Genomic DNA, 9,666 nt, shown 5'->3' on the forward strand with positions numbered 1-9,666 from the left:
GTGAGGATTTATCTTTCCCCAGGAGTGGTGTCTACGCTGCTTCCACGACAAATACGTTCCGGTAAGAGTTTTGGTGGCAAAGATAGGAACCTAACGGTATCTTCGATTTTACGATCGGTCGAATATTAGCCAAGAAAATGAGGAGAGAAAAAGTGGAGGCAAGGAGAGAGAAAGAGAAAAGAAAGGAAAAATGTGAGAGAGGCGTGAGATACTGAAAGGCGGTGTACTGGGAGGGTTCAAATTTGCTTGCAATTGGATTTCAAATTGAAATCCAATCTACCTAATGGCATTAAAACAATCATTTGCTTTATTATTTTATATTAACATATTATATATATATATATATATATATATTATAATAACCTTAATTTCAAATGTCATGAAATGCATTTAATGCATTCCACTTATATTTAATTATATTATATTATTACTTTATTATCTTACTTTAACTATTATAATATTATATTAATATTATACATATATATTGTCATGCCTGAGCCCGGGTCCCAGGTGTGAATACCGTAACCTAACATGTCTCTATATTAGTTAAAACATACATGATACTAAACTGAATGAAGGTCCGACCCTGTGGGGTACACGTAAACCCTATACATATTCACATACATATCCATACTCATCAAATACGTAGCGGAAAATGTTCTTTCTATACATACATCATACCATACCAGAGTCTATACAAAACTAGAATATACGTTCCCAAAATTACAGTAATACTCTAGGTGTCTACAATACCCAACAAGGACAACCTGGTTACAAAACTCGTACTTACACGGGTACTAAACACAACTAACGAACACCCCCGCATCCAGACGGTAGGATGCTAGTTTCGGCTACCTGAAGGACCTGAAAAATATTTGTATATTCGAGGTGAGATACCTCTCAGTAAGGAAGAAAGTAGGTTATATCAGTGTGTAACATACGAGTGTTATTTCAGCATAAAACATAACACAATACAATACAGTACAATACAGTTTAATACAGTTCCAGTATTTTTTACAATCCAGTTCCAGTACAAACGATACCCAAACATACGGTTAGTGTTGTCACACTAAGCACCCAATTACCCAGCGATAATCGAAGCCTCACAACGATAATGTTGCCAATACGAGTACCCGATAACCTGTGATAACCGAAGCCTCATAGCAATATCGTTGCCACTATGGTGTAGCGCACACCTATCAGTGACCAGCTTGAAAGAACAGGTGATATTTCAAACCCTCGAATATAGAGTCAGACACTCTTGCCCTCGGTAATTAGCTGAGACATGGCGTCAGCGTACGGTAATTAGCCGCCCTTAGTTGATTTACAGAACCTGAAATAATTTTGGAACTCATGTCCCTATACTCATCAGCGTATGGTAATTAGCCGCCCCTAACTGTTTTTACAAAATCTGGAACATTTTACATACAACAATTCATTCCATACTTATTTGGTATATAACAAATCATATCGTTTTTCAGTTCAAGAATACAGTTTAGTACAAATATGGGTACGATCATCTCAATACTATATGTGACGCCTCGATTTTCGTACATTTTGTTTTCAATAATAATAAATAAATATTCACTCACCATCCACAACATTCACAAATCAGCCACGTCAACAACCCTACTACCATTCATACGACCCGACCCGCATTGGGTACCGGGTAAAAAGTCATCTTATTTATATAACCTAATAGCGGAAGATAACATATACTTAACAACCAGAATACAATACCCAGAGTATCAACATATATATATAAATACATTACTATCCCATACTAAAAAACAACTCAACTCTAGCGGAATTACACGTCCCCTAGTCCAAAAACTCACCCTGTGTGTCAGGATCTCAGCTCCCTAAGGTCTCGGAGCTCTATCACCTGACCAATCCCTATTCCTTGAAAAATTTAGATAATTTGGGTGAGACACATCTCAGTAAAAAGAAGTAAATTATTTACAGTCTGTCGCCATATGAGTTCAGTTATAATACACTTCACTTTTCAAATTAACATTTCATCTGAGAAAAATACACTTATGAACATATTCTCATAATATTCATATAGATATACAACACAAGTTTTTATAAGCTTTAAAATCATTTCTCAAATTCAATTATTTCCAAACACATATTTACCCGCGAAGTTCCTGAGAATAAGAAAGTTTACCCACCTATACAAGTAGTTTCCCTCTGCCCTAACACGTTATGCTGCCAAGTATGGCCACATCTGATACCTATCAGGACACTCACCTTACTCAGTAAGCCCTCAGACGGAGAGTTTTACTTCGCCTCAATTATTTATATTATTAACTCATACGAATCCATTTCTCAATTTTATCATTCTCTATTTCTCAATTTCCATTATTTCTTTCATTTCTTATTTTAGCCCATTTTATCATTCTTTCACTTTCCGTTTCCATTTTACTTTCCGGCACATGAATATCCTTGGTATCAAATACCAACATCGCATATGTAACTCACGGCCACCCTGAGGATCTTTCTTTCCACGTCATGCTTCCCCCATGGTCAAGGTTGTGCAGCTCGAAGGCTGGATCTAACCGTGGTTGGCCGACTCGGTTAGATCAAAATATCATATCACATATCGCGTCTGTAGTACGACTGGCCGGCCTATAGCCCTGATCCGGACTCAGGGGGCCCAACAACTCTACAAAATGGCTCATTCGACTGTTACGCCACAAGCTCCAAGAGTCCGTGTGGTTGTACTACACCACTAGCAACGGTACCGTGCTCAATATCATAACCATACATCAGGGTTCACTACCACATACCCGCAATCATTATGCGGTATTGGCATTCCATCAATCATATTTCAGTATATACGTTTCAGAATTCACGTTCTCATTTTCACGTTTCAATATTTTCATATCAATATACATCATTAATCTCATATCAGTATATCTCAATTCATCTCAATATAAATGTTCTCATCATTTTCTGTGCAACTTTCATCATCTCATAATAGTATATATTATATTTCACGTATTTCAATATTTCTCAAAATACTCATATCAGTAATTCGAAAATCTCATTTTTCATGCAAATTATTTTTACTCACATATAAATACCATATTTCATTATTTTCTATTAATCACAACAATAATTCTCATTTCAATATTTTCTCATAAATTACTCATCGTTATATTTCACATTTTTCATTATACGTCATATGTCACACAGTTTTCATCTAATATTCATAATATATTAACTTTACACTCCAAAATATTACAATTAAATATTACTCAAATGCCATACAATTTATCGGATATTTATATCATAATAATTTTCAGACAAAATCTCGTATGCTCATTTTCACATATTAATTCAAATAGTAGTTCTAAAAATACTATTATAATTTATTCTCCTTACTTGGCTCACTAAGAGTCTCGTTAGAACTCCAAATCCTACACCCTTTATAGTGACCCGAAGAATAATAACATTTTAATAATAAGAGGGAGAGAAAATAGAAACAGAAACAGAAGGAGGCCGTAGCGTTCGTCGACGACATTACATTTTGGAGATAATATTAAATAAAAATAATTTTAGAAAATTGCCTAGCTTCGTCGACGAACACAGGGTCTCGTCGACGAAGGTCTTTAGAATTTCGTCGACGAACACAGGGCTTCGTCGACGAGAAAATACCGAGAGACGGTTCGGGCTGCTCTGAATTTCATTGACAAACACAGGGTCTCGTCGACGAATTTTGTGAAGGGCTCGTCGACGAACCTGGCCCTATAAATAGTGGAAACCTGGGATTTTATCACATTTCTCTTGCCGCTCTCTCTCTCCTCTCTCTCTCTCTCCTACGACTCTCTCTCTCTCTCTTCTCTCTTCATTTTGGGCCCCACCAGTCGCCGGATTAACGATCCGAAGCTACTACGACGCTCCTGGCGGAGTTCTTTGCAAGACTGCCAGAGCGGATCGTCAAGAAATCGAAGTTGGATTTCATTCCAAATTTAGGGTAAGGACTTTTATTCAGTTTTTGATTTCCTATCAGTTATAGGAAATGATGTAGGCAGAAAAATACTGATGTTTAGTTCTGGAAAATATCATTTTCAGGGTGTTGTATAGGAGGCCCTGTGGGTATCGGGTTAGAGTACACTAGGGGCTTTTCAAAGTTAAGGTAAGGGAAATATGCTATGCTAGGAAATTTCTAAATATTATACAGTTTACTTATTTACGAAAATTATGTACTTTAGTATGGTGTGGCTTGTGATTATGTATATGGTACGGGGATATGTTTTACGAATTTAGTTTCCTGATGTTATGAATTTCAATATTATGGTTATACGAACTTCAGTATCATGATTTTATAGATTTCAGTACCACGATTTTACGATATTTCAGTACCATGATTTTATGAATCTCAGTACCATGATTATACGAATTCCACTATTACGAATATGCAGTTCCATGTTATGATTATTCAGATTTCAATACATTATACATCATTATGGTTATTTCAGTACTTCAAAATCGTGGTAAATCAGTTAGTTATGTATAGAAATATATTATATGATATCAGACCCTGTTGGACTTGCAGCTATAGAGTACGGTACCGTTGCTACAGATACTATGTTACTTTACGAGTGCAACCACCTATTTAGATATACATGGTAAAGTCGACCACCTAGACCCTTGAAGACGTTAGGCTCCCCATCCAGATATGGGTTGAGGTGGCAGGTCGACTGACGGAGTTCAGTGATTTATTCCTGGTTGGCCAGCCAGGGTAAATCCAGCCTACGGGCCGCACAACCTCGTCATGAGGGGCATGTCATGACACAGATAGCCACAGGGAACAGTTTCAGTTACTATTACTTACGTATTGATTTACAGAAACGGGGATCCTACTATATACACTAGAAATATTTTGAATTATAACCATAATACTGATATGTCAAGCAATAGGGAAAAGGGGTGGTGTACTTTATCATTTGTGCTGTACTTTTGTCCTCAGTTATTCATGTTTATATGAAACAGATTTCATGATATATAGTAACTCATTTGCCACACACTAGTAATAGCATATTTCTTCTTACTGAGCGTTGGCTCATCCTAGTGTTGAAATATTTTTCAAGTGATCCAGGTAGGCAAGCAGAACAGACTCACAAATAGAGGGGCATTTGTAGTGCCCTGTCAGCAGAGTGAGTATCATTTTTGGGAGCGTTTTTGTATATCCCAGTATAGTTGAGGGAATTTTTGAAAAACAGTTATTTGTGTATATTTTGGGAAACACAGTAGTACTCTGGTATTGATTTTGTATATAATGGTTATAGTTATGTTTGTATGATTTCCGCTTCCTACTTCTTAGGTTAATATCACGGTATCAGAGTATGTTATTTGCCATTTAAAAAAAATCAGTTAGTTAAGCAGGTCATTACACCCTTGGCTCCCGAAACTCAAACCCTACAATTTGCATTTTTTCAAGATTAATTAACTCATTTCCCCAAAATAATACCCATCTAACCTTCCCTAAGCTCCATATACCTCAAATTAACATTTAAATTAACATTTAACATCCCCACTTAATTTCCTGAATTATGCCTGTGGGTCCTGAAATTACACCCGCGGAGCTCACCTGGGCCCTAAATTTCAAAAATCTACTTCAACCCCAGATGCTCAATATTTTAGTATTTCTAAATCAACACCAATTAAATAATAATAAGCCCCTTAATAACCCTCTTATCCCAAATTTGGGGTTATGCCTACGATGACCCCACGAGAATTTCGCTCCGCTAGACTTGTAGAAAATTATCCCTAGATTCTCGTGGTGGTATCTGATCGTCTATTGGGCTTATAATTTGTAAGAAATTGAGGAAAAAAGGAAAATTTGGCTTACCTCAGGAGTTACGCCTACGCCACTCCCACCACCAATTCGCTTCGGTAGATATGACGGCGACGGAAAACAGAGTCTAGCGGTATCTTCCGATTTCTGATCATGCGAGTATTCGTTGGAAAAAAATGAGGAGAGAGGGAAAGAGAACGAGGAGTGAGAGACGAGAAGCTGGGGAGCTCTCTTTGCGCAGATAGCCTTCACAATTTGAATCCTGAAGCTTCGGGTAGGATAAGTATGTATAATAATAATAATAATAATAATAATAATAATAATAATAATAATAATAATAATATTTAATTAATATTAATAATAATATATTTTATTAATAAAAATAAAAATAAATTTTAATTATTTTTTTTCTTTTTTTATAAATTTAATTAATTAATTAATTAATTATTTTGGAATCACCCCACTAATCTCGTATAGTCATTCATGAGGTTATTACACTATAGTTTTAATACAATATACGATTTCTCCAATAAAATAGAGATGATACCCGAAATTCCTAAATTTTTCCAAAAGCTGTAACCCGAAAATTTCACATTTTAACCCGATAGATTTTCCCAAATAAGTAACCAAAACATACATACGATCGTAAACTACAGGTTTACCGATCCCGATTTCAAAAATAAACTGATATAAACAGAATCACTTTACCTTTTCCTGAATATCAAAATACAAACTCTATGGCTCCAAAACTACGAACCGAGACACCAAAACCTAAACAACTAAGAACAATACTTCCTTACAATTCTTACTACTACACATATTCTGAAACGAAATTAAAATTGAACCCTTACCTCGGTTTTAGGTCAAAACCCGAAAATCCTCGAAACGACTTTCTAATCCACTAAAAACGTAGAGATTCCTCTCCTGATCCACGCAGTAACGTTGGATCGTTGAATCAAGCGACAAACAACGAAGAATCGAAAAGCGTGAGAGAGATCCCGTTGGTTCTAGAGAGAGAGAGAGAGAGTTTGAGGTTTTTTAGCAACTAAGCAAAGTAATAGTATATTTATAGCCCCTTTGACCCGGCCAACCTCGTTGATGAGATGGCACCTTCATCGACGAATCATCTATACATTTCATCGACGAACCGACTCCTTTGACGACGAACCTTATTTTGATATTTTACAACATGTTCGGTATCTCTTCGTCAATGAGGCTCTAAATTTTAGCGATGAAGAGTATGAGTATAATAACCTAGAAAATTATTAGAATTAAATAATAAAAGAAGAAGGAAAGAAAAAATTAGAAAAGGGCTTAAAGGGGGTCTCGTTGAGGAATGCAGGACTTCGTCGACGAGTACTTTACTGGGGATCATCGACGTAGACACGTGTCTCTTCAACGAGAAGATACCGAGAGGGGGGGTTTGGTAGTCTGAAATTCGTTGACGAGGGGTTCGTGTTCAGCGACAAACTTCCTTCATGGACTCATTGACGAGATAACGTGTCTCGTCGACGAATCCAGGTCTATAAGAAAGCCAAAAATTGGATTTTTCGCAAAAAATTTGCACAGGAATACTCTCTCTCTCTCTCTCTCTCTCTAAAAACTGGCCCTCTTCCCTTCTCTCTTCGATTTCAACTCCGTTTCTCGCTAGTTTGACAATTCGAGGCCACCACGACACTCCTGTGAAAGTTCTCTTCAAGTCTGCCGGAGTGGATCGTTGGTGGGACTGACTTGAACTCCATCCCAAATTCAGGGGTAAGGTTTTTAATTTAGTATTTGCCTTTCCCATAGTTGTAGAAAATGTAGTAGTTAGAGAAATACTGAAGTTTTGTTCAGGGAGATGCTATTTTCAGGATATTGAACGTTGAACCCTGTGGGTGCTAGACTGGACTTTGTAGGGGCTTTTTAGAAACCAAGTAAGGGAAATATGCTATGCTAGTTAAAATAGAGATTTTTACCAATAAAATATAGTATATGTTTATAGGTTTTCAAAGTAGGAAATTATACAATTTTATAAATTATATTTAATGAGTTTTAATTATTATGTGGCATGAGAATATTGATATAGTATAGAATTCTACATAACTTTTTACAGAATTACGATTATATAGTTTCTACAGAATCATGATATACAAATTATACAGTTTTATTACAAAGCTATGGCTACATAGTACTTACAGAATCATGTTTTACAGTATATATATAGAAAGATGTTTTTACAGTATTTTCAGGATCATGATTTACAGTATATACAGACAGGAAGATGTTTTTATAGTTTTCATAGTACCATGATTACACAGTTTTACACAACCATGATATATAGATCATAGAACCATGACATACAGAAATACAGTTGATACAAAAATACAGTTTATTACAGTATCATGGTTAATATAGTTGATACAGAATCATGGTAAAACAGATAGATTTTATATAGAAATGTATTATATAGTATCAGACCCTGATGGACCATTACAGATCAGTTTACAGAGCACGGTACCGTAGCTATTACAGTTCAAAATGCAACCACATAACTTAGATAGTACGTGGATTTACAGAAGTCGATCGTGCCTATGTAGTGGACATGCTTCTCGTTAGTTAGGGTTGAGGAGGCCAATCTGACTTTTGAAGTATAGTGACTTATCTTGGTAGGCCAGCCAGTGATAGGTCCCACCTACGGGCTGCACAATCCTGTCATGAGGGGTTAAATCATGACATACAGTTATCCATCTAGGGAAGTTTTCTTAATTATTATATGTATGGTCAGATTTACAGAAACAGTAAATGTATCTATGAATATTAGAAGTATTATGAATAGAAAATTTATGAAGAGTGTTGTGCTAAGTAACATAGGTATGAGCTGTACAGTACATTGTTTATACATGTTTTCTCAGATTCAGTTATCTATGGTATTTCTAAATCAGATTTTACAAATTATAACTCATTTGCCACATACTAGCAATAGCATATTTTTTCTTACTGAGTGTTGTCTCATCCCAGTGATTTAACATTTTTCTGGTGATCCAGTTAAGCGAGCAGATCAGGCTCGCAGATAGAGGGGCTACAATGCTGCCCTATCTGTGAGGTGAGTATTTTGGAAGGTTATTTTTGTATAGCCTTATTTTCAGTTGAGGGTAATTTTTGGGTATAGTTGTGTATTTTTGGGAAATATTCTGACACTCTGGTATTGTGTGTGTGTATATATATATGGTTATGGTTTTATGAATTCAGCTTCTCGCTGCTTAGGTTGTTTGTTGTGTCTCAGATTCCATGGGTCCTATCTGGACCGTAATGAGGGTTTGATTTATATTAAAAAGGTATCAGAGCAGTAGAAATTTTACATTTAATTTAAATAGTGAATAAAAATATAGCATGAAAAGCAGGATGTTACAATAAGGGCCTTCGTTGACGAGAACAATGGCTTCGTCGACGAAGCCTGCAAAATTTACCTTTTTACCCTTTTTCATTTATTCAATCTACATACCTCGGGTTGGGTTCTTTTATATATATATATATATATATATATATATATATGCATGTATGTATGTATGTATGTATGTATGTATGTATGTATACTTATATATTCATCCTATTATTTATTTCATTAATTCAATTTAATAATAATAACTAATATATCATAATACATAATAAAATAATATATTGTCTTTTAAATTTATTTAATGTTAATTTAAATTAATAAATAGTTCTTGTTCAATCCAGAATTGAATTATAATAACTAATATATCAAAATACATAATACCATCGACGGTTTGACACTAGCTTTGAATTTTGAATTGGGAAGATCAATGGGTTGGGGATTCGGAGTCAAAACCTCTGGGTATTGATATAAGGGTATTTGG

This window comes from Malania oleifera, chromosome 3 (genome assembly GCF_029873635.1).
Source record: "Malania oleifera isolate guangnan ecotype guangnan chromosome 3, ASM2987363v1, whole genome shotgun sequence".
NCBI lineage: Eukaryota > Viridiplantae > Streptophyta > Magnoliopsida > Santalales > Ximeniaceae > Malania > Malania oleifera.